We start from the raw sequence: 25,135 nt of genomic DNA, 5'->3' as shown, positions 1-25,135 counted from the left end.
AGTTGGTTTCAACAATGTCCTATAGACATATGGTAATAGGTGGCAAATCTTCCAGAAAGTAACAAAGAGCACCCAGATTTACAAGTGCCCTTTTCAGCTGCAATTAGATATTAGCTGAGTTCAGAAGACTCAATTTTGTGGAAACATGTATTGAACTTCTCTGGATTTCAGATCTGGCCATGCTACCTCTAAAGTTCCACTCCAAAATCCTAGAGCCAAGTAGTTGCAATTGTGGGCAATTTCACATTCAGACTCCAGTTCTATAACTTAAATTACTTGATTTAGGCCAGTTGGGCCCATATGCAAACAGCTAAATAGTCCTTTCCATATTATACAAATGTCCAATAGTGTTTCCTAAGAGAAAGATGCTGTCCCAATGCTCATTAAGAAAAGCAATAAAGAAACATCATTTAACTCTAGTACTTCTAATAATAAAGCCATATTAACTCAATAGCTACGCTCTAACCTGCTTTGAGACAAAACCAGGTAAATCCTCCCTCTCTTTTCTCCCGTTGTTTCTTGAAGGCACAGAGGATTATCCTGTTGCAGCTCACCACAGGCACTGTAAGCTTCACAGAAACAGCAGACAGAACGTTTCCCAAGCCAAAGCCACAAGACCCTTTTCCTTTTGCAGGAGAACGATACGGCTGTTAGTTTCTCAATAAAATGGCCTGAGGCACATCTTGGAGCAGTACCTATTTTATGCAGGAGAGGGCAGCGATATACACATGCACACACTCAGCAATTAAACTGACATGCATTTGGACAGGCTTCCTTTGAGTCTATGACTCTCCTGGAGGTTCAGATGCTACTCATGATCACACCATTAAATCAAGGGAAATCTCACTATGGCATACAGCGACCTCATGATGACAATTCAAAATGAATGCAGGTAGTTTGATGCTAAATGAGAGGTATCACATGTGTGGGGTTGAAAAGCAATTGTAAAAGGTATAGGATATGCTGGTGAGAGAAGCAGATTCAGCTTGGGAGAAAGCAGAGATACACAGCAATTTGTCACTTTAAGAGAAGACAATTCAAATTTTTATTTAATATAGGCACTCACAAACATAAGGTGGGAGAAGGCAAAAGGAACAAGATTCCTAAAGCGTCCAAAGCTGAAATCTGCAAGCCATCTCATCATTGAATTCAGTAAGACTTAGGGATCTAAACACCAGCACATACCTGAGTCTGGAGCATGTTTCAACAGCAAGCTAGTGACACTTGGAAAACCTGAAAAGACTTGCTCCTAAAACCCTGTTTACTAAACTTGTAAGAATATCTTTACTTATACTTTTGGAAAATATTCCAACTTCTTTCCATAGTGGAAGTAGTTCCCAAAGACGTTCATTTGGATTATGACTTTTTTTTTTTTTTGTATGGAGCTCAGAGAGAAAACTTCAAGGCAAAAATAACACTCCATAATATAAAAGACCAGAAATTAACAAGCATGATTTAAAGTGGACTGCTTCACAAACACAAAGGAGCAAAGATGAGCTAAAACCAAGGAAATGCTCTCTATGCATCTCTGATGTGTGCAGTACAAGCGCGACCAAGACATATTCAATACATACCTTAGGGTAACTAATAGCTATCTACAGACATCCATTTAATAACAAATTTGTATTCAGCCAGTTTATAGGGGAACCCTCACAAGTGCACAAGTGCACTGAGAAGCCCAGTACATCCCACAAAACGTCTTAATGGTGAAGCTTCACAGCTGGGGGAGGCAGGAAAACTCAGCACTCTGGAGCGCTCATCCTACTCATAGAACAAATGCAGTCCTTGAGAAAAAGCTGTTCTGCACAGCTGAAAAGCACTCCAAAAACTGTCACTCAAAATAGGAGCAACAAAGAAGAGAAACTGGAGGAGTGCCCTGGCTCCCCTGGAATGAATGGGGCATGGGCAGCACTGAAAGGCAACACTTGCACAGCACAAGCCACTTGAACCTTCACACGGCCAAGGTTATCTGGGCAGTAAGAGCAACCAGGTAGGAGGCAGAGACAGGCACAGCACAGTGCCAGGCTAGGCAGGCCAACATGAAGCACTTTCAAGAACAGTAATCGGTAGTACCAGCACCTAACACAGACCATATTGCTTTGTGTGCTGTGTCTCCAGAAAGGTACCGCGGATATCAGCATGGTACCCAGCATTCCTTCCAACCTGATTATCCAGAATCCTTCAGATGGAGAAGCTGGCTAGATTCAACCAGAACAAATTCAAGGAACAAAAAACATCACAGAAGAAATGACATAAAAGGAAAGAATTTTAAAAACCTCCCCAAATTTCCATATTCTAAGACAGTGGTCTAGATGAGCTCCTCTCAGGAGTCAGAAATTAGTATGCAGACTTAAAAACAAAATACAAATCCAGATTCTCCTGTTTGAAAGGAGCCACAGCAAAGGACAGGAAGACCATCTAGTCAGGCAAAAATAGGAACACAGTAACTTTGCCTAATAAATGCCTCTCCAGAAACAAGAAGCCACCAGCTGGCTTACGAGGTCAGCAAGACCCCAGTCCCATAACTACAGGGCAAGTTGTAGCCAGCCAAATGAAGTGGTTGAAGTTGCTCTGAATCAAGTCTAGAAGATTAGGTACCATGTGGATATACCAGCCCCCACCATCAAAAGCCCTGAAATGAGCAGCCCTGGCGAACCCTGCACCCTTCCTTCAGGGATGCTCAGTATTCACTTCTTTGGTGCAGTTCAATCTCACTTAGCTCAAACCACCCACACCATGGAAACAACACACCACACACCAAGATGCCATTGCAGTTTCTAGGGAAAGTGTCCCTTTGTTGAAGACCTGGGGGGAAGGAATTTCTGCTTGAGCACTTTTTTGAAGCAGAGAGTGATCTATGGATGGGGCAGATGTTTGCAAACAGGTGCAGAGTGCCTGCACATCACCCTCAGGCATAATAAAAGCCACCACAACATGTTATCAGCATGGTCTGACAAACAGGCAAAGCATCTGGCACCTCCAGCAGCAGCATTTGGGTGAGGTAACCAGGGGGCTGAGTGCCAGGTACTCAACTCTGTATTGCTAATGCTGGCTTATATGACTGTGCATTATATTCACATGGCTTGTACACGCGCATGAAGCTGAAACGGCATAAAAATAAGCAAATATTTAGGCTAATGTAAACAGCCTACTCATTTAAAACAAAAAACCCAGCAACAACAAATAAAAGGATACAATGAAAGAGCAGCACAAATATGCTAAGAGTACACAAAAATATCTATTTCAGTAACTGAACTGTGGTAACTAGAGCTGTATAAACAGTACCTCTTAGTGGCCACAGTAATCTGCTACCAAAAAGAGGGAAAGAAAAAAAGAAAAAAGACTCATTAGTGGAAACATTGGTGAGCTAGGGAAAAAGAGGAAAAAAAGAAAAAAGGCAGAAGTACAAGGATCTGGTACCCCACCCAGAATAATCTTGGAGAAGTTGTTTTGAAGAGATTGTTTTTTCCCCTCCATCTTTTAAAAAGATGAATGTGAACAGATATCGCTCAACTTATGTTCTGTATGCCACATGCACACACTTTGCACAACTCCTGCTAGCAAAATTCCCCACAGCCTTGAAAACTCATATTACATATATGTTTAAGAATATAGAACCTGTTGGAAACATTTCAAATATGTAAAGCAAGTTCCAAACCAAGGTAAACAATCTTCTTATTTCTTTCCATGTGGGCTGCGGAAGGGGCAAATGGGGAATGGGATACATGTATCCATTTACAGTGTATCTAGATACCTAAAAATAACAAAGCATAAAGTTATTTTTTACATCCCTGTACTCAGCTTCTGCAAGCTGTGAAGGATTGCCAGAGAGCTTGATGATCAATTTGTGTCTAGAAAAAGGTGGAATCTGAAGACGACAGAGGCACGTGCAAACTGTCTGCAGGGCTGGGAAACACTTTTCCTTGCCCTGCCTGGGGCATCAGTATGCAGACCGTGAAGCACAAGGCATGACCTCCAGAGCACACTGCTGAGGCAAAGCTTGTAAACATAAGGGATAAAGATTACACAGGCTATTTTGGGGAGATCATGATTGCACACTACATTACAATTAAAGTAATGAAGAGGAGAAACAGTGAGAACCCTAAGTAAAATCTTCCCAGATGCAGCCACACAAATACTGGAAGATACGGAATGAAAACAAAGCCTGCAGCCACCCTCCACCTCACCAAGACAACCCAGGGATATCATTCACCAAGGGGAATGGTATTGTGTAACATCTTCTAGCCTTGCTAAGTTTACATTCATTCAATTTAATACAGAAATAAGCAAGTTGACCACTGGCTAAGTTTAAACTAGTCTCTATTTGGTATACAGGAGTGTTCAAATGTCCTCTCCCTATCATTTAACTGCAAGCTGGAGTGCTAAATTTCCTCTGACTCTACCTCATGCCTGTAAATCTTCCAGCCAGTCATTAACTGCCTGGTAAAGGACTGGCACCTCATATATTGTCACTTAATTATGTTATGCTACATTGGGCTTCCTAGGAGGCACTCATTTAGCACAAAAACACCTCTCTAAAGAAAACCATGTAGACAGACTGCCTGAGCCAGAGTCGATGAAGAATGCTGCTGACAGAGGAATAGAAATGACAACTAAAACAGCCTTTGGAACGGAAGGAGAAACTGTAGCGACAGGGAAAAAGAAACCAAGCATGGACATTTGAACCATCAGATAAACAGCAGCTGACAGGACATTTTATATCTGGAAGGAGGGGGCAGAGGAGGAGGAGAAGTGCACCAAAGTGGAAATAGAAAATTACCCTCCTGAATGAACGAGATGTGTTTGGAATGAGTCACAGGGGAGGGCGAGTGCAAACATCAGCAAGTCGAGAAGCTGACTGCGCGGTACCTCGCTCCTGAACCCAGTCTTCAGAAACGAGAGACGGCTGAATAAACACAATGAGAAAACCAGCCTGTTCTCAGCTCCTACCTTTGCGGTGTTGAAATGAAAAATGCTTTTTGGGCACAGTTCTATAAGCATGAGGAAGACATCGCCACTGCTGACTTCAACACAAGCAAAGGACATTGAGCACCTCAGAATTGTCCATCCTTCTTCTTACTCCAAAGGACAGAGACAAAGAGATGCTTCGATCTTTCCTGCTCTAGAAAGAAAAATAACCCTGCTCTTGTACAACACACGCTGCCTTCAGAACCTATTGCCAAAAAAATCCAGACCAGCAAAACTGAGCATAAAATAGCCACATCAGTGAGGTGTATAAAACAACACAAACTCTGCCTCATGGCAAAAGACACACATGTGCACACACACTCTTTCTTCAGTCACTAGAGCCACTGTGGATGCTGCTATGGATGCAGCATTTAGAAAGAAGTCTACAGAAAGGCAGGATTGGATCTTTTGCTACTCCAAAACTGAGAAGGATTTGGAGCGTTTAAGATGACAAGTGGCTACAGCAGAAGCTTTACTCTCCTCCCCTAGCTAAACTTTATTTCCCCTCCCCTTTGTAAACATCAGCATTTCTCTCAGTCCCAGTGACATCTACCTGGCTGGAAATCAGTACCATTCAAAGCACAGTTGCAACTGCTGTGCTTGGCAGCTTTACACTTAAGTCTGGTGTCATCCAGCTACATCAAATCACTGGAATTTACACAGGAATTGTGTAAATTGCCAGTGAGGGCCAGCATTCAAGTAGGCTCTTTTTTCCCCCCTCAAAATAGAATTTTCATTTGATATTACTGAATTTAGGGTGGTCCAAATCTAGGTGATAATTTAGGTTCAGAACCTAAGCTGTATGCACCAATATCCCTAATTTGATTGAAAAAAATTTGTCTTTTTTCTTCCCCATTTGTCATTGATAAATTGATACTTTCTGCTTGTGAAAAAAACCCGCTTCCTGAGAAAACACAAACAACATGGTGGGGAGTGAGAAATTGGTTTTGCTTTGTATCTTTCTTTGTTTCACCTCCCAGAGACTGCTCAGGAAAAGCATCCTTTGAATCCATGGATGGTGAGGGATTAGGGACACTACTTGTTTACAGAAGACTGTACTGTTCACTATCAGATCATTGTGGATAAGGAGCCTTCCCAATACTGAAGATATTTGCTGAATAACTTTGGGTTCCTACCTGTGCAATTAAGCAGGCACTGTTAGACACACAATTGCCATATGTGCTACTGAAACAACTAGTATAGGCTGCACTTAAAGGACTTCTAAAACAAGAGGCAGCACTGGTGTGTGTTCCTCCAAGGTGGAGAAAATAAGTGAATTGAAATCTATCCTTTCCCTTTCCTTATCTTCACATCATTTTGCCAGCAAAGGTCAACTACATGCTCACAAACAACCAGCTCATAGAATCTGCAATATTAGCGAAACCTTAGTCACCAGTTCCGGCTGCCTACAAGCATAAAAAGAGGCAGCGCTGCAAGCCTGTGTTAGAGCCGGTCAGGAAATTATACCCCCACTTCCCAACCCACGCAAAAGCATTTTAGGAAAATGAACAATTTCCAACTTAATTGGAGTTTCCAGTTTATATACAGAGTTAAATTTGGTTTGTTTTTGGCAACTAAAACTTTTTCTCAGTTCAGTAAGCTTTAGTGTTTTTGAAGACAGCCTAGAAATTCAACCCGAGTGGAAAGTTTTCATTTAAGTTTTTCATTTCATCAGAAAGTTTATTTCTCCCATCCCACAGACTTTTGACCAAATTAACCAACCAGCCTCACAGGAAAACTCCCTTTCAACACACAGGACTTCTACCTTCTTACTTAATTATTACACACTCAGTTGACATTGTACTGCCGACATCCAAAAATCAAAACCCTAAATGTTTATCCTGGGCTTTTTTCCTAGTATTATTTGCAAAGGTTGAAATCAATTTGTAAAACTTACTCTAAACTAGTGCAAATATGTTTTGAAACATTCATTGTAAATGTCAAACAACACTGATATCAACATTTTGGATAGCTTTTTACATGTACTAACAGTGCACAAAGTCTGGGAAGATTAGCATCTCACTGCAGAACTAAAGGCAGATGACAAGGCATCAAATAAATTACAGCAGCATAAATCCGTACTGTTTTCAGGTCACCGAGACCTCTGGACACACCTGAGGGCTGTCTTTTTCATTTTTATTATAGGGAAAGAAAAAAGAATTCACACAAAGGTGCTGCATACAGGAGCTTCCAATCCTTTGAATAGTTCCACTTTTACAGAAGGCAAATATACATACAGCATGCAAACATAGTAATTGCCAGTCAGACTTTCTGTCTATCAGAAGATATAATATTTGTGTTCCTTCAGGGGACAGAAACATCCTTTAGCATCCACTAATTTTCAAACATAACTGTCAAAGACTGTGCTAAATTGGAATCTACAAGTTTTAACATTTTAAAATGTAAGCCACCTGATTTCAGTCTAAATTTGATCTCCATTTTGCTAGCAACCCCTGGCCTACAAACCTCCATAAAAATTACCAAACTAAAAAAGGGAATAAGAGAAGATAATAAAAATCAGAGCAAGAAACTTCAGATAGATGCTGTTTCCATTCCTTAACACTGCAGCTCATTTTCATGGATCCCCATTCTCTTTACATACATTAGTGTCTAAGCCACCCCAAGCTGCAGTCAAGAGTGTTAGAGGTAGCCAAACATGTTGGCCCAGCAACTTCATAATAGAATGGGATCTTTAGACCATACACGTGTTGGGCAGGGACTTACTGTTAGCAAGCCAAATTCTCAGTGGTCAAATTCTACCAACTCTAATGGAGCTACACCATTGATTATTTGGCCTAGCAAAACACGTTTCCATCTCTTCCTCCCCAAAGTTGCTTTCTGACTTATCTCTGCCTCTTTTGGACAGGTCATCTGAAAACAAATTAACAAGACCAAAAAATTACTGCAGTGGCAACAACAGCTCCAATCTACATGCTAAAAAATAACCTGCTTAGGAATCATGAGAACTGCAATGCTGGAGCCACGCGTGTTCTACACGAGTCCAATTGCAGAAAGACCAAGTCAGTAGCTCAAGAGGCCACAGTCTAACCAGCTCTTAGACACTTTATCGGAGATGTCATACGTGTTCCCCCTGCTTTATAACCCACACACCACACCCCAGCAGCCATCTCCTAGGAAGCAATGGTTTCTCCCAGAGGTTTTCTCTGCCTACTTTTTACAGGCCACCCTGGGGACTCCAGCATGAAACATAATACCTTGCTGTGTAGTACTGTGTTTGTCCCTGCAGAATTAGTTTTCTTCCTGAATCCAACAAAAACAAAGGAAGGAATATTTTTATGCTCTTTCCTCTGCTGCTTCCTTAACCATACTTTAAGATTCACCTTGTAGTAGAAATTTTCCACTTGGGGAAAATCCAGACCCTGTTTCTATGGAAAGATAAGGACTTTGATGTTAAATGGTGTGAAAATAAATCATCTTCCACAGTGCTTTTAATAAAATCTCACCACGCCTGTTAGAAGACCAAATGATACCCATGGAAAATAACTGAACTTAACTATTGGCAGTGATGGATACACATAAAACAGTTTATTCAGTTTTTATAAAGGGCAACAAAGTTATATTTAAGAGAGATTTAACACTTGCATGCCAAGTTATATGTTTTGTAAAATATTGTTTTATTGAATAAGCTCAGATCATCCCAATAGAGAAAAAAAATCGTAACTGTTTTTCCTTGTTTTTTCTAAACAGTAAATATTTTCACCCTGAGGGTCATTAAAGTGCTCATTATGTATATAATGCTTATTTCAAAAGCCATAGTTAAGCCACATGTGCTGTACTTTACCCTTGTATTTATGGTATTCAACAGAATACATGTTCCTATATGGGATCACATCTTCTTAAGCTATGCTGAAAAAGATACACCGTGTGTTTGGCATAAAATTAGCCAGGTAATCACTTAACAGATTGCACTGTATTTCAGAATGTTCCTGTATCATAGTGTCCAAGGATGTCAAAGATATACATTATCCCTAAACGTGGTTTAGTCCAAGTCTCCTTGTATCAGCACCCATGCTTAGAATGATAAGAGATTTATTAGCTACTTCCAAAAGGGTTGCTCTATCATAATTCACATTCAAGCACACCAAGTGGATAATATATTTAACATTACCACACAGGAAACATCATGCCTTATCCCAGTAAACCAGGGCTCTCAGGGACAAAAGGAAGGGGGGGAAGAGCCCTTTAACCTTTAAGGTTATGTTAGACAAATCTTGTTATAACAAGAAACTTGCAATCATAAATGAGCCTTTGATAGAAGCAATATTTCACTATCGATTCTGCAAACTCTGTAATAAAAAGCAATTTACACTTTCCAAAAGACTATTATACACTGGATAAGAATGATAACTAAGTATAGAATACTATTAAATCCTGTCTTTAATACAAACTAGACATCAGAACATTTTAAGTTAAGTGTAAAGAAAGTTTATAATGAATTTATTGTGCTTACCTGCTCATACCATCAAACTCTGCTTGGAGAAAAGGTGCATTTGAAACCCAAGCCAAGTAAACAACAAGAACAGGAGTATTTTAATGTAATAATGGAGTAATTATATTGTATTCTCCCAGAAATCAAGTTGGTACTTAGACAATGGAGATTTTTCTGGGCATATATTCAGTGGTCTCAGGATAAACATGCTAAGCAAGTTTTTTTAATCTGTTTGAAGCGTCTTCCAGTTTTGTTATCAAAATAAAAATAATCAACTTGTAGCAATATTCCTACTTGTTTTTTGTTTTTTTCTGGTAAAACAATAATCTCACATTGAGTAGAATGCACAGGCTTGTACAAAAGTATCCTCACACAAAAGCAGAAATGTCTCTGTGCTCAGGTACAAAATGAACCTCTGTGGGAGGCCAAGTGCAGATGATGTAAACCTCATTGCCTAGAGCCTACGTTCCCATGTTACTACACAAAGCACAAGTGAACAAACTTGCACTATCAATTCAGCATCATGAATTTCCAAGGCTGGATCAATCCCAGGGTCCTCTTCAGCCTTTGCACCAGAAACTATATGAAACAACAAGCCACTGGAGATTATGGAACCATTCTGCTAGAACCACGTGACTGGAAAAGAGTATGCTTCAGCTAAGGTCTTGCCAAATCCCAGACGACATGGAGCTAGATCAATTAGCACAGGCTTAGTAAACCACCTGGAGACATCTTCATGACTATGAAATTATTCTTGAGAAACCACTGAGGCCACATTGAGACAATCTGTGAAAGAGCCCTACTGTGATTAAACTCTGTGCTGGAATCTGGACCAACAGAATTTGAACTCGTATAAACAGGTACTTCTGCTCTGGTTCTTTATCTGCTACTCTGATATCAAGTGTCATACCTTGCCTTGTGCCTCAAGACACCAAGTAAAGTTGCAAACCTAGCCTAGGAATCAGTTTTTCCTTCACTAGGAGAAATTTCGGAACATATATTTGCATACAACCTGGCAGAATACAGTCCAGACCAGAGAGATTTCTAAACCTCTGACACTGAAGTCACATTCTGCACCGAAGTTATGAAAGTTCTGCTCCAAAGCACAAAGTTTCTGGCATCTGTGTATTACCACCAGGCTTCTTTTAAAATAAATCCCACTCCCTTTGCCTTTTTGAGGGAGCAGGCCAAAGCATTTTGGCTCAAGTCTTCCCAAAAAATATCATGGCTAAGATAGGCATCCAACAATTGAACAGTTCATCCCAAAGTGTGAAACATCTGTCAAAATTATAAAAAGCTGTGCATGACATTACAATGGAAAACTTTGGGGGTTGCTAACCTCACCTATAACACCTACCATAGACAGTGACTTTGACTGAACTCAATCTTTACATGGCAGTAGTTGGGAAGTTCCCTGACTTCTCTGGGGAGGTACTGTGGCTGTATCCAGTATTTGTAGGCTGCTAGCGTGCCGTATCTCCACAGTGTCCCCTACAAGATGTATGCCAAAGCCATAGCTGAGACCTACAGCCAGGAAACAGCCTTGGAAAAGCTTTCTTTTCCCCGCACCCCTTTTCAAACCACCGACTGTTTGCTTGAATTTATTTGCCAGAGGAATGTGAATGCTAGTTAACAACTGGAAGATACTGACCAAGAAGGATGTGTAATCTCCATCAGCAGACCCTCTTCAGAACAGGTCAAATGTTAGTCAGAAAAAATTGGTATAGCTGAGTCTGCTTTGGGGGAAGGAGCAAACCAGGGTACTTGCTGGAGATCAAAGCTTCCAGCCATGATTGCTCTAGGTCCAGGATATGCAACAAAGAGCAGAAAGAAAATGTTCTTACATTAAGTTTGTTGAAATAGGGCCGCTTGAAATGGTCATGTCAAAATCAAAACCAAGCTGAACTTCTCTAGTTTAAAGCTCTGCTCCACAGCCAAATAGACATATAAGCCTATCGTATGTGAAGGAATTCTGAGTTATTTGAGCTGGTTTACAAATTTACAATGAAAATCAAGCACCCCTGTGCAAAAACTAAGAATAGTTTTTAAAGTTTCACAGAAAAAAAACATTACTTCTGAAACTTGAAAACCGTCTTTGGGTTTTTTGGTTCTTTTTACCACCTCATGACAAACAAATCCCCTCAATTTTGAATAAACCCAGTTGTATTTTCTACAGTTTGCATGACTGATGAGTCTAAAAGAAATCGTCAAATACACCAAGCTCAGAATAGAATTTTGGAGAAGATCATTTTTATATGGAAGTCATCAAATCATCATGGAGAAGATTTTTTCATCCTGTTGTCCTCCAGGGCTCATACTTTGAGCAACTTTTCCAAGAGCAACATTGGTTCTGCTTGCAATTCATCTCTCCAGTGTGCATTTTTAAACTTGAGGAAGTGGCAGTGGGGAAAAAAGGAGAGGCCAGAAGACAAAAATGTGAACACATTTAAAACAGGGATTCTATAGGAATGAAACAGTTCAGTTTTGCGTGCATGTATTTTAAGTTTAAAGGAAGTCCTGCTTACAAGGCAAAACCACTAGTGGTGTGAATTATACGACTCCAACTTCCTCCCGTTTGGCAGGGCGGTAAGAGCTCTGCGGAAGGCAGCCACTGTGGTTTGACTCTCACTGATAATAGCCGACCCTCCCTCCACCCCCTGAAAACTCAGCACTCTAAAAATAAGAAGGAAGCAAAAGGAGAGCCATTTCCTTGCCAACACCAGTAGCTGGGAGGCCTGGAATGATGCCATTAGATACCCTGCTATTTATTGCCCATTTCCACCCCATAGGAAGCTTGGGGAAGTAGTTGCCAAAAGAAAAAAGAAAGGAGAAAAATAAACCTTCCTGTTTGGCTTAACATTTGACAGGCCAAAGTCAGATAATTCTAGCTCTACATTTTGCACGTTCTTGCCCACAGTTGTTTTCCTCCAGAGGCTCCTTCTAAAAACAAACAAGGATTTTTATACATCAATGCTTTCAAAGCAAACAGAGGAAGTATCTTGTCCAGTCTCCTACACGTACCTTCCTCTACTTTGCCTCTTGCTTCATTCTCTCTTGACTGGGCACTTTCGTTCTGGACAGCACAAAAGCAGGAGCATTAAAATATATACACTCATTAATTCAGTTTCCTTCAGAAATTACTCTTTCTTAAATACCAAAAGTTTTGCAAGTCAGTCATGGTTTTAACTATTTGTCTCAAATCAGAGATGTGACTCTGGGGGAAAGGAAGGGGAAAGAGCGGGAAAAGAGCAATTTCTGAAGATTCATTAAGTTTGTTATCTCCTCTCTGTCCAATTCAGAGACGATTTAAACTAATCTCTTACCTGCCCAAAGGAGATCATACCTGCTAGGCTAGAAAGGTGCCTCAGCATGTCCTCCTAAAGTTGTTCCATTTTATTTAAATAATAAATGTTATTGAAGACCAAGACAGACTATCACCTGATGGAGCTAAGCTAGTCATCTAGATCAGGGTCTCCAAAGCCTGCTCCATTGAGGAGTTATGACTTACAAACTACATCAGAAATTACAATAAAATAGAAAAATTTTCAAGGCGGAGACCAGGTGAATGTCTGCAGACCTATTTTTAAACTGTCTGCTCCAAACTGAAGCTGGCTAAGAAATGGTCCAGCATTTCTTCCCTCACACAAAAGGCACTTAACTCACTTCCAACTTCATTAACAAGGTGCAACAGAAGCCTAGTATGTGGGTGAGGGTAATATCAAAATGTGCAGTTTTGAAGTTGCCAGATTTTTTCCTTAATTCTTCATCCAAGTAAACTTATCTATGTATTTGGATTAAGTTTTTAAGATATGTCCAGGTCAAAACTACACTCACTTAAGTTGTTGATAAATAAATAAACCACTTGCCAATAAACAAAAAAATCCCCAGCTGAGAAGGGAGGGAGATAACTAGCTTTCCAACCTGCCCTTCAATCCTGGGTCAGTCCTAATGCTAGCAGAATCTGGAAGTCACATGGCTGCTATACCCTCCTTCATCCTTAATCACCAAATAACCCAGGTCGTAAAAACTTTTCATTTCTACAGCAAGACACACCCTCCGACAAGTATTTACCTCAGGGAACGCAGTAGCTAGCCCTTTCGGGTCAGCATTAATCCTTTCTGAGCTGCTGTGGCTGAGCAGCAGTGGACATCCCAGCCCCATGTCAGAGACCTAGGCAAGCTCCATGCCCTCTGCCCTGGCCTCCTGACACAGCCTGGCTCCAGAGGAAACCCAAGCAGCAACACAGAAGGGTAACTACCCAATCTGCAGCCAGGTCACAGTCTGCGTGATCAGGACTGGGCAGATCAGATCCCGCCTGACCACAGCCTATAAACATGCTACAGTACAATAGAGACTGCATATGGTGGGAACATGGGGAAATACATCATTAGGACGGGGTGGGAAGTTTGTTTCCTGTCCTGCTAACATTTTTAGGATTACAACAACAAATTCTTCTGCACCAGGACACAGAAAAGAAGACAGAGTGAGAGACGTCTCCCACCCCCCTTAGTAAAAGGGGCATCCACACAGGACAGCCAAAAGCCCAGTTGTCATAGCTCATAACAGTGAGGGAACAGGAACCTGAGAATCAAGACCTCATGTTTGGCAGAGACATCTCCTGCATTCCCAGGAAAAGCTTTACCCTCCGGGGTATTGGCTATTCTGAGCTCCCTGCTCTGGCTTTGTACAGGAAGTCAGTGCCAGATCACAGAAATTTTTTCTCGCAAAAGTTTCATCCAAAGTGACAAGTTTCCATGAAAAGTTCTGATGAAAAAATGTTCTCTTGGAAAATTCCTAGCAAGCTCTAATCTTCACATTAAATCATGGCCACAAATTTACAGCACTTTGCTCCACACATGCTGACTAGAGCCTAGTAAAACTGTACTGAGCTCTGGTTCCTCCTCCACCCCTCCTTTGGGACATGTAAAGTCTTGCGTCCTCTGGGTCCTATATAACCTCCTGGTCAAAAATGCAGTACTTTTTTTTGTGGATTAAACTCCTGTTATTTGTCAGGAGCAAAGCATCCAGGCCCAAGTCTTCATAACTTTCCCTTTTGTATTCACCTAGTCATACCATGCTGTTCTCCCTGCAGGGTTCATCTCAGATGTCCTCCCTAAATAGTGTGACAAAGACTTTACAAGCATAGAAGGTTTTCTGTTACTTGCAAAGGGTTACAAGCAACTGAAAATTCTTCACTTGCTCCCTGCTGTTTCAGAAGAGCAGTGCCATCTTCTAAATAAGCAGAGACAGCTGAAAACAGCAACGAATCTCCCCTCCAATGCAGTGCACAATATCATTGAAACTACTTCTGTGAATTCAAATATTTGAATTACAATCCTCAGCTTTAATAGAATTTCTGCCTACATAGAAATTAAGTTATTCTCTCTTGGCAGCTTTCAATATCAAGTGGAAATGACACTTCCCTTCATGAGCAGTAAAGATGAGAAGGCAGTCTAGCCCCCCAAACTTTAGTTTTTTAGGTGGATGTTTTCCTGCTCTTTCCAAAGCTTGCAACCTTGCCACTATTTGCAGTCCCATTATTTCCTTCTTTCAAAGGACAGCACCAAGGACTCAGCACAAAGCTATATCCACTAACATGTCATCCTTATTACAAACTCTAGATCCATGTTAAATTTGGACTGAAGTACAACACAGTTGTCATACTGGCAGCTAGGAAGTTATGAAGATTTCTACATGGCAATAGACAAAGACAGACACTGAGGGCTAAGCTGGCATGAATTCTCATATTTGATGTAGGCCAAGTGCAAGTGCATGGACAGTTCCCCTGGAGCAAGTGACATGCAGTAATGTTATTCCACAGCAGCTCATTTACACACTAAACCCTTACACTTGTAGCTATTGGTCAGTCAAGACAATGTTGATCTGACTTAGACAAGTAGCCACCAAAGGAATTGTGAACCCTTAGTCTCTGAGCAGAGATTTCTTCCTGTCCAGGTATTAAAAACAGAATTATTCATTTTGAAATATATCTCCGAACAATCAGTATACGTGTGAAACAATAGCCTACCTAGGATGGGAATATATATGGGAGCCCTTCAAGTATGTCATATAGCCAACACCACTAACTCTACACAGTTTTCTCTTACTTAAAATAATCAAGGCTTGTGACACCAAAGCTGCAATCCAAATTCTCTCATGCTACTAAATTCTGAGAAATCAGTGTCAGTAAAGAAACAGCTACTACAATATGCATGTTACAGATATATATGGTGATTGCAAGTGTATTATAGTGCCTCCCAGCTTCTGTACAGTAGATTAGAATAAGGCAAAGAAAAAAATATTTTCCTTTAAACCTCTTTTCCCCATACTGTCAAAATACCAACTACTCTGCCACCTTATCCTCCCTAGCTGATAGGGCTCTGCACTTTTACAGTGTTTGTACTTGCTCTGCTTAGAATTCAATTTCCTCTGGTGCTCTGCATGCAGGCAAATATTGCCAATGGCACTAATGTATATTTGTTCTTCTTGAATTGCATTCAGAAATATTGTTGCTATGCGGCAAGCACAAAACAATCCAGAAATCACCTGACATCCTCCATCAAACATTTAGGAGTCATCAAACTTAATTTCCCCTTTGTGCCATAAAACACCAAGAGGAAGCTTTAATAGATTGTATTATGTAACAGTTCTATAAAAATAGCAGGCCAGCACTGGAGCACTTCCTTCCTGAGGCCTAATAACCTATGCTGAAAGGATACACACTGGTTTCCCTGGCAACCATGCGAGATGACACTAGGGGAAAAACAGCAACAAAAGGACCATTTTTTGCTTAGTAAAATAAGGTCTGGCTTCAAGCTTGTGATACAGTGAATACAGAGTGCCTGACAGAGAGAGAACTGGTTAATAATTCTGCTCAGGTCTGAGTGACCTTGCAAGGTTGTTAATGCTTTTCATTTCTTTTTGTTCTGCCTAATAAAAAAAATATAATACCAAAACCACAACAGAAAACTCACCTCAGCAAGTATTACAGTTTTGATTTTTTTTTAAATTTAAAAAAGTTGAGGCAGGACCCTGATAGACATTCATCTGCCCTGCTAGCATTTCCACAAAACATTCTCTTTCTTCCCTCCCCTTGCATAGATTGCAGGATTTTCACATTTCATTTCAAAAGACTCCTTTCTGTTTCCAAGCTTGCCATGCTTAGTACTCCATTGTCCAGCAGACAGCTGTTTAAGACATGGCCTTTGCAAGTAACCAAAAAACCCAAACTCCCTCCCCAATAAACTCATGATGATACAACACTATGCTAAAGGCACAACCCAGTGAGCCAGAATACCTAACAAGGTCATCTCTCTTGCCTCATTCAGCCCTTCCACAGCCCCCATGCTCCCACAGCGAGCCAGAGAGAAAAGTGACAAAAATGTTTTTTGTTTCAGTCCAACCATCAGGGCCAGTAGGTTCCTTGTGGCATAACCACATGAGCTTATTCTTGTTGCCTTCAGCATCCCCCAGCTAATTTTTAACCCTTGCTTGTTGCATCAGCTCCTGCTGAGGCAGTTCCCACACCAAGTTGCTTTCCTCACTGGCCTCTCAGAAACCTCTGGCACATTTGGGTATTATATAGTGCAAAAGAGCAGTGGCAGTGAGAAAACAGGCATGTTTCTGAGAAGAAAGGGGGGAAAAAAAATCAGTTGTTTTCTCTAAAATCTGGAAAACAGCTGTCTAAGGCTCATTTTCACCCTTTATGAAAAACTCCCTTCCTTCTTCTCAGTCAGTAACAGGGGAGGAAACGCATTTGAACAGGAAATGTAATGATACATAACTCTCCCACTGAGCAGCTCTACCATCTTGAAGTGATCCTGGGCTCCTCACACAAGTGAGAGAAGTATCACACGTACTACAGTATCACACCAAATAACTATTTTACAAAAGAAGAATGAAAAGGTACATTACAACATACATAGTCTACTCATAGGAGCTCTTATTTGACATAACACCTCAAAGACAGGGCAACAACATGCTACAGGTAACAAGAACTTAACCTTCCTGACAGTCTTTGCTTTAAGAATTTTCAAATCAGTAGTCTGCCCAAGAAGGCATTTAGTCAAGAAAAGCAATATTAAAGAGCATGTAATAGCACAGTTTGGTTTTGTTCTAGATTCGGTTCGGGGAATTTTTGTTGTTTCTGGTTGGGTGGGGGAGGGCTGTCGCTTGGGGGGGGAGGGTGTTTTGTTTTTAAAGGGACACAGATTTCTATCACCATCCCACAACACTCAGATGCTCACACTTTAATATGTAAGACATTGCTAAAAATCATATTACTAATGAATCCAAAGTAAAAGCAAATCCAAGTCCCATACAGACAGCCACTCACTCTAACCTACAGTTAACCCTATAAGGTTTCAATATTTACTAAGCAGTGCAAAGGGTGAATTTAAAAACCCTCCATAGCTAAAACAACAAAAAAACCCCTCATTTTTAGCTTTTTTTTTTAATAATGAAATCCTCTATGGCAACCTCAGTCTTCCTATATCCACAGTTTTCTGATATATTTGCAGCAGACTAAATTTTAAACACAGTATATACAGACTTCTCCTGCAAAATAATGTTACTGTGTTTTTTACCACTGGTTTCGCAAGGCTACAAGAGAGAGGTGATGTTTCAGTCAGGAGCTGTCCCTGTTACAGAAACAGAGTAAATCTTTCTTTACAGTGCCATAGATTCTACCAGTCTGCTTTTAACAACACTGATACCAGGCCAAATTACTTTTTTGCTACATCAATATAAAGACAAAATAACTTCCCTGTAATTATGTGGCTTAATATCAGGATAACAGCAAAATCTGGGGCACAGAATTTCAGAGAACATTTTAAAACAAGTTCCTGGCCACTTGTGATTGCAAAAATCCTAGGGCAGTTTTGAAAGAAGCATTAGGTTGCTAAACCCAGGTATCCTGGCTGAAATACCATTTCTGGTCATTATAGTTCACTTGTTTAAAGTACATCTTCAGTCTTCAAGTGTATATTTGGATATTCCTCTTCATTTCCTTTTGGAAGTGAAAAGGTGTTTGCTGTGGCTGTATTTCAGCAGAGGATTGAGTCACCCCTATGCGTTACCTACTTCACAAGAACACGCACATTCCTCTAGACCTGTTCACACCAGGTGAAATTCTCCCATGTGCTGAAGGCCAGCACAAGACCAAGACATTGCATTAAGTATTTAAGGGATTAAACAGGATTTGAGGGGTGTGTAGACACTGCAGCTGGATAAATTTCCTTCAAGATAATCTAATTCTGACACACTGACCCTTTCAAATAGATATATGAGGCCTTTATGTAGCATCCAGTTTATTTAAAAACTGGTGAGAAACAAATGCTTCCACCACCTTCAAGGAAGTTTCACACATGCACTCTCTTGCACACAAATTCTGCTCAATGTGGCACTGGGAACAGGTCACCAGGGCACTGGTGCAATGCTCTGTGGCTCCCAATCCTCTGACACAAGTCTCCACAGTAAGGTAGCAACAGACTATAAGGACAACTGTCACAGTAAAGTTCAACTCCATTAAATCCAACTGCCCAAGCCATGAGCATATTCCCCCACCTAACATGGGATAGAGGCTGTGAATAGCACAGAAGCAGCAGCAGCAAGGCAACCTGGCCCAGAGTCCAAAGAAGCAAAGAGCCCAGCACTAGCTCAGTGCCACAGCAGCACAGTGAACGTGTTCGCCCCACGCTCATTCTATTTAACAGCTGCACTGTTGGCAGGTATGGAGGCAGATGGGGTGATCACATGTTTAACAGCTCCTGTTCTACCTGCACTCACTATCTGGGAGCTGCCAGCCAAGCAGCCAAATTTGCTGACTGTTGCAGGCTTCATTAACTCAGACAGAAAACCTTCTATCAGAAATGCTTTGCTCGCTGCCAATCGAGCAGCTCGAACAGTGCCCACTCATATTCCTGATAGGGTGCCAACTCAGACACAACTTACTTGCAGCCCAGTTACTTAGTTACTATGTTAATTAAGCACCTAAGTAGGTAGTACATTAACATGTCTGGATTTCAAAAAGCAGTATGAGCTCACTGAGCATTTCCTTTTCCGAATCACAGCAAAGAGCATAGGAATAATTAAACCAGCTATAAATGCCTCAAAAATGTAAACCTCACATAAGATGACTGTTCATTTGGTACAAGATCAGTGTCCAATGTTGTTTGAATTTTAAGGGCAAAAGCAAACAATATATCTGCTTTAAATTTTTTTAAGACAATAAAGGCAAATTCACAGTGAAAGATTTAACCCTACAAAATTACCTCCAATCTATATGAGACTACAGAAATACAGGGAACATGCAACGGTACTGAAGCAAACTGTAAGGGGGCAAAACAGACATTTGAAAGCATGCCAAGGCATGCTAACATTGCCAATTAGGCCAGGCTGAACTTGCAGTCACTAGTAACTGCATACTACCCTGGATATACGTTGCTAGAAGCAGATTGTTAACGTTTAACCAGGACACTGGGGCAGCAGCGTTATCTTATTGACAGCTGTGGAAACCTGTACAAGTTCCTTGGCTTTAGGTTGCACCTACTCAGTGAATGGGAAGAATGGGTTCAAATACATATGGACATGGCACTCTTGGAAAATGTCACAAGCAACTTCCTACAGGATCAGTCCAGCTAGGAGTTAGGTCTGGATTGCAACAACTAGGCTAGTACCGATCCTGGCAACAGAAATAGGAATTAAGGGCAAATATTTTGTATTCTCAAATTAGTCATTTTCCCAACTACATGACTATGTAAATTTTATCATTTCACCTTTCTGACTCCATCAGAAAGAACAGGACCCCCACAGGCAGCTGAAGCCTTTGATATTTTTGAGTTTGAGCACGCACGCTTTGAAAGTAAAGCATATGTCAGGATCAGGTCCTCCAGATTTGCATCTTGATCCTTCTAGAGTAATAAGGTCTCAGCTGTTTAAAGCAGGTGCCCATACAGTAATATTTTCTATTTTGGAGAAGGAGGTTATGTATGAAAATATAAGAGCTACCATGCTGTCTCAGAAAAAAACATCTACCCCAACAGCCTAGTAGCAGACAGCAGGTATCTAAGAAAGAGCAGAAGAACTGGGTGAGCACATACAATACCTCCCTGGCAGTCTCCCAGCAGCCAACCATTTGAGGATCAGAGACTTCCTGTGCCAGACCTCTTTTTATCTATTTAGTCACCCTCAATTAATTTCTCTTTCATGAACCTGTCCAGTTGACCCTTGTACCCATAAAGCACACTATCTGGTTGCTTTAAGTGGATGGACAGGTATCCATGGTATGCGAGTCAGCAGCATTTTACTGCTACTGAAGGGAGGAAACTACAAACCAAGAGCTTTTGCAAGACTGCATGCTTAACAGCTCATGATTTCACCACTACCACCCCCCGCCATGCAAGCTACCTGATGGAATCAATAAGTAACAAAAGAGTTCAATAAGGTAGGCTAAAGCTGTACCCTAGATGCTACCAAGTTCGTGGGGACATGGCAACTGGGAGCCTGAAAACAACTCAGGATTCAAATTTCTTTAACCAGGCAGCTAAACTCATTCTCTGAAGTATCTTAAAGCAAGCAGAAATTTACCGGTGCATCCCTATTTAAAGTGCTACAAAGGCAACTCTGCAAGATGCACTGGGGGATAACATAGAAATTATTTTCTTAGCTCCGAATATATGATGGAGACACCAATAACTGAAACCATCAAATTACAATCTTTAATTAATCCCTCCATTAGAAACTTGGTTGTGATGACACATTAAATGAAGACAGAGAAAGAAATGAGACAGCACAGAAACTCTGCAGACACACTACCGTGATTTTGAAGCCAAAATTCCACCGATTTTCATCACAGCAAGAAAGGTCTCATAAGACTAAAAATAAATCCACCAGAAGCAAAGCAAAATGTACCGTTTCCTGGCACCTCTCAAAGATTTACCCATCATCCTCTTTAATGTTGTGCCAGCAAGAACTGCAGTACTTAAGTCCTACTTAAGCATTGAAAATAGCCTTTAAGTGGGATTGAAGTGAAGCAAAGCAACCATGCAGACCCCTTGCACAGAAGGGAATTCTGCCATTGGTGCTCAGCATATGAACCAGTCAGCACTGCATCTGTTCAATGGATCATCTTCTGTTACTGTGCGCAGTAGTTGAAAAAGGTACCTTTCCCCTGGAGGCTTTTCTGTAGTGATACTGAAGTGTGTGTGTATATATATGTATCACCTAATCTACTCCTCCTATCACAAAGAATTACTAGCCCCATTTTACAGGTTCAAAATGAAGCAGAGAAGGTAGAACTTGAAGACATAGAAAGCCCCTTTAAAAAAGCTTAAAAGATCTCTGAATGGAAGCCCCACTGAAGGACAGAAAGATTCTTGAAGACCTCTATTTTATTCACTCTGCATGGAGCAACTTTAACTGTAAACCAGAAACAGATAATCCAGGTCCCAGCACAACTAGATTATTAGAGAAAAAACAAGTCAGACACTTAATGAGACCCTCCTAACAAGCGCATGCACACACAAAGAATAAAATTCTGGCAAATCACCTAGGCAGTTATTCAGTTTCTTGCCATGAAAACAGGCAGAGAACTCTTTTGCTGCCTGCAAAAGGACAGAGAGGGAATGGTCACGATCTCACCCTTGCACTGCACCAGTGTACATGCCTCATTCTGGTAGCCATGTTAGTGCTGTCTCTGATTTACACTCTCCAGAGACCCCTGGAAGGAATCCTGCCTGAGCACTGTAAGGATTCCTACAGCCTGTAATCCAGGAATACTATCCCCTACTGTGCCATGGACAAGCCTTCTACATGCAGACCCACCACTTAGGAATTCATGCTATCTAAAAATAGAAAACCTTATGCCTGCAAGCATATCTCACCAACACACATTAGTTTCTGTCACTGGAAGTGCTGAGCAGCCAGCCACTTACAAGGCACACCACTACAAATCTCCCCCAAAACAGGCAGAGAAGATAATTGAAAAATCCAAAGAAAGAAAGAATAAAATGTCTCATCTTGTTTTGGTTTGGGGTTTTTTTTGCTACAAACTGAAATATTTTGTTTTTCACAAGTGCTCCAGTAACGTCTCCTGTGGACAGAAACAGTTCCTTTCTCTCCAAGAGCCTATACTGCTGCTAACACAGGTCACATTCACTCAGATAAGAGCTGTGTTTTGCATATGATCCTTCACTCTCGTGAATATAGCTCTTCTCAAAACCGCTATTCAAGAGTGGACACTGTTGCACTAAGCACTACACACAACACACCATGCCACTCTCCCAACAAGGGAAGACTAGCTTTACACACACTGAGGCCTTAAACAGTTACACAGCCAAACCTACAGCCACCTTCTAGGGCAGCTTGTGACAACAAGGATTTATGGATTGAGCACATCACCATATTCTTTAGTGTAGCAAAGATTAAGACAAAATGGTTGCATTTGAAACAAGACCATTGTAATAAGAACCATTAACCAAAAAATCGTGTGTTTTTAAACTAAGATTTTCACTTTGGTTTTCAGATAATGAAGATTTTCCGACTTTGGTTTTCAAATATTCTGTCCTCCATTTTCAACTCCGTGATCCTCTCTTCTCCAGAGAAGAACAGAAGAGGAAAATTCCCAGTGTCACTTTCTCCCTCTTTCCAAATCAAACAAAACAGAAAAGAGATTTTGCTAAGGAAAAAAAAAATGCAAAATTAAATCCTGTGTGTCCAGACTGAGTCTACCTAAAATCCAAAAAAGCTCCATGTTCCCTGCTGCTCCTGAGCATAAGCTGTAGCTTCAAGCTCTGTGGATCCTGTGCTTTTAGCTGTTACTTCTTTCAGGCAACTTCTGCAGCAAAGTTAATTCCATTTCTGAGTCACGTCTTCAGGCCTCTTTTCGCACGTTTGCTGTTATGCAGCCAGCACATCAAGGCAAACATTTGGAATAAAGCCTTGGGTGCAAGTCACATTTGTTGTTGAATGAACAAAGCCAATGCAACAAAAACAATTAATCATGCTTCAAGGTATAAAACAACCATCCTTTTTGGCCAGAGGAAAGGAACAGCCAGCCCCTCATTTGTATAGATACCTGGCAAGAAATACCACTGTTGTCTGAAGCACTGATAAAGGCCAAAGGCTTAGAACGGCTAGGAGACAAGATAAGCCATTGGTCTGACCTAGCAAATCATATCCTTTGTTCATCATGTTTCCTGGGGATTTGAAACAGCTCTTCCCATTCTCTCTAAAACCAGATAAATAGAGAGCGATGGCTTTAGAGCTTTTCAAGTGACAAGAGCAGGAGGAAAGACAGGCCTATAGTAACAGGCTTTAACAAATGTAGTATCAGCTGACATAGAAACCCATGCATTGGCTTATTGAGCAGATTCCTCCCACAAAGTAACAATAGTTTGCTCCTTCACATGCAACTCTAGTAAAGCTTTAGTACTTCCTATATCTATGTTCTGAATTTAAAAAACCCCACCCACAAAACCAAACAAAAAAATCCCTGCAACACCACCACCACAACAAAAAAGCCAACACCATCCTGAAAAGGCCAAGCTACAAGGCAGAGCAGGGGGAAGAGGCTAGTTTTTCAGCTCTAACCCTCTCATGAGTCTTATCCGATCTCAAGCATATGATAAGTATCTGATGCCACTACAATTTTCAACTAAAACACTGGAAAAAGGCAATAATAATGTTGCATGTTGCATAGGACAAATACTCCGTGCAATTAGAGAATAACAAAGAGCTGGCACAGAGCACAATAATCCTCTCCATGGCATCTGTTCTTACTGGTGTTACACCATCAGAAAAAAACTGGTGCTACACGAGCATTCTGAAGGAGTGGAAATAGTATGTTACAACTTGATTATGCCAAGAGAAAAATTATTTGCACTTTTTCTTCCAGATGTTCCCACACTCACCATCTAAGATGAACAGAACACCCACAATAAGGTTTGTGGTTAGGGCAAAAGTAAATCCATTATCAAATTTCTCTGAGACTATCCTGGAAGTTTACATTGCAAGAGTAAAGTCAAATTTTATGCACTTGATCATGCTCATCACACACCTCTGAAAGTAAATATGGTTAGCCTGATTTGGGACTATCTGGGAAAGAAAAGGTTCAACAACTGTAGGAAGAAATTTATTTGATATGGTAAGTATTGTAAATGAACTCTAAATTCTATCAGCTTATTTGCACAATTCCTACTCACAGAAACAGCCCTCATCTTTAGTTTGGTTCCTTTATGTTCAGCACTTGTCTGAACAAACATTGTATACTCAAATACAGTGATACTGACAAAAATTGGTGCAATATTCCATGACTTTCTACAGGTGGATAAGGAATCCTCTCCATGATGCTTCTGACAGTTCCGCTGTGCAATTCAACAGTTTTATCAAATACTTCTCGTTATCCTTTCATAATCATAAAAGCAGAAAAGAAAAAAAGAACAAACAATTTAAAAACTAGAGCTAGAATACAGAAATCTGAAGTTATTCATAGATTTTGGACAAAACACATAAGTGACTCTAAAAATGCTTTGCTAGTTTGTAGTGTTCCCCCCTAACAGCTTCAGAATGATGAATAAAATAATTCAACTCTAGACCAAAAGATGTGTGTGTTTTGGGACTTTGGGGATTTTTTTTCCTTCTAAGATGCAAGAAAATTCTCCTCACTGTAAATGACGTTTCACAACTTTAGGGCACCTACAGATCAGTCAAGCAGACAAA

Source organism: Gavia stellata, chromosome 19, assembly GCF_030936135.1.
Source record: "Gavia stellata isolate bGavSte3 chromosome 19, bGavSte3.hap2, whole genome shotgun sequence".
NCBI classification, from domain to species: domain Eukaryota; kingdom Metazoa; phylum Chordata; class Aves; order Gaviiformes; family Gaviidae; genus Gavia; species Gavia stellata.
The sequence above is the reverse complement of the archived record's forward strand: the minus strand, read 5'-3'. Positions refer to the sequence as shown.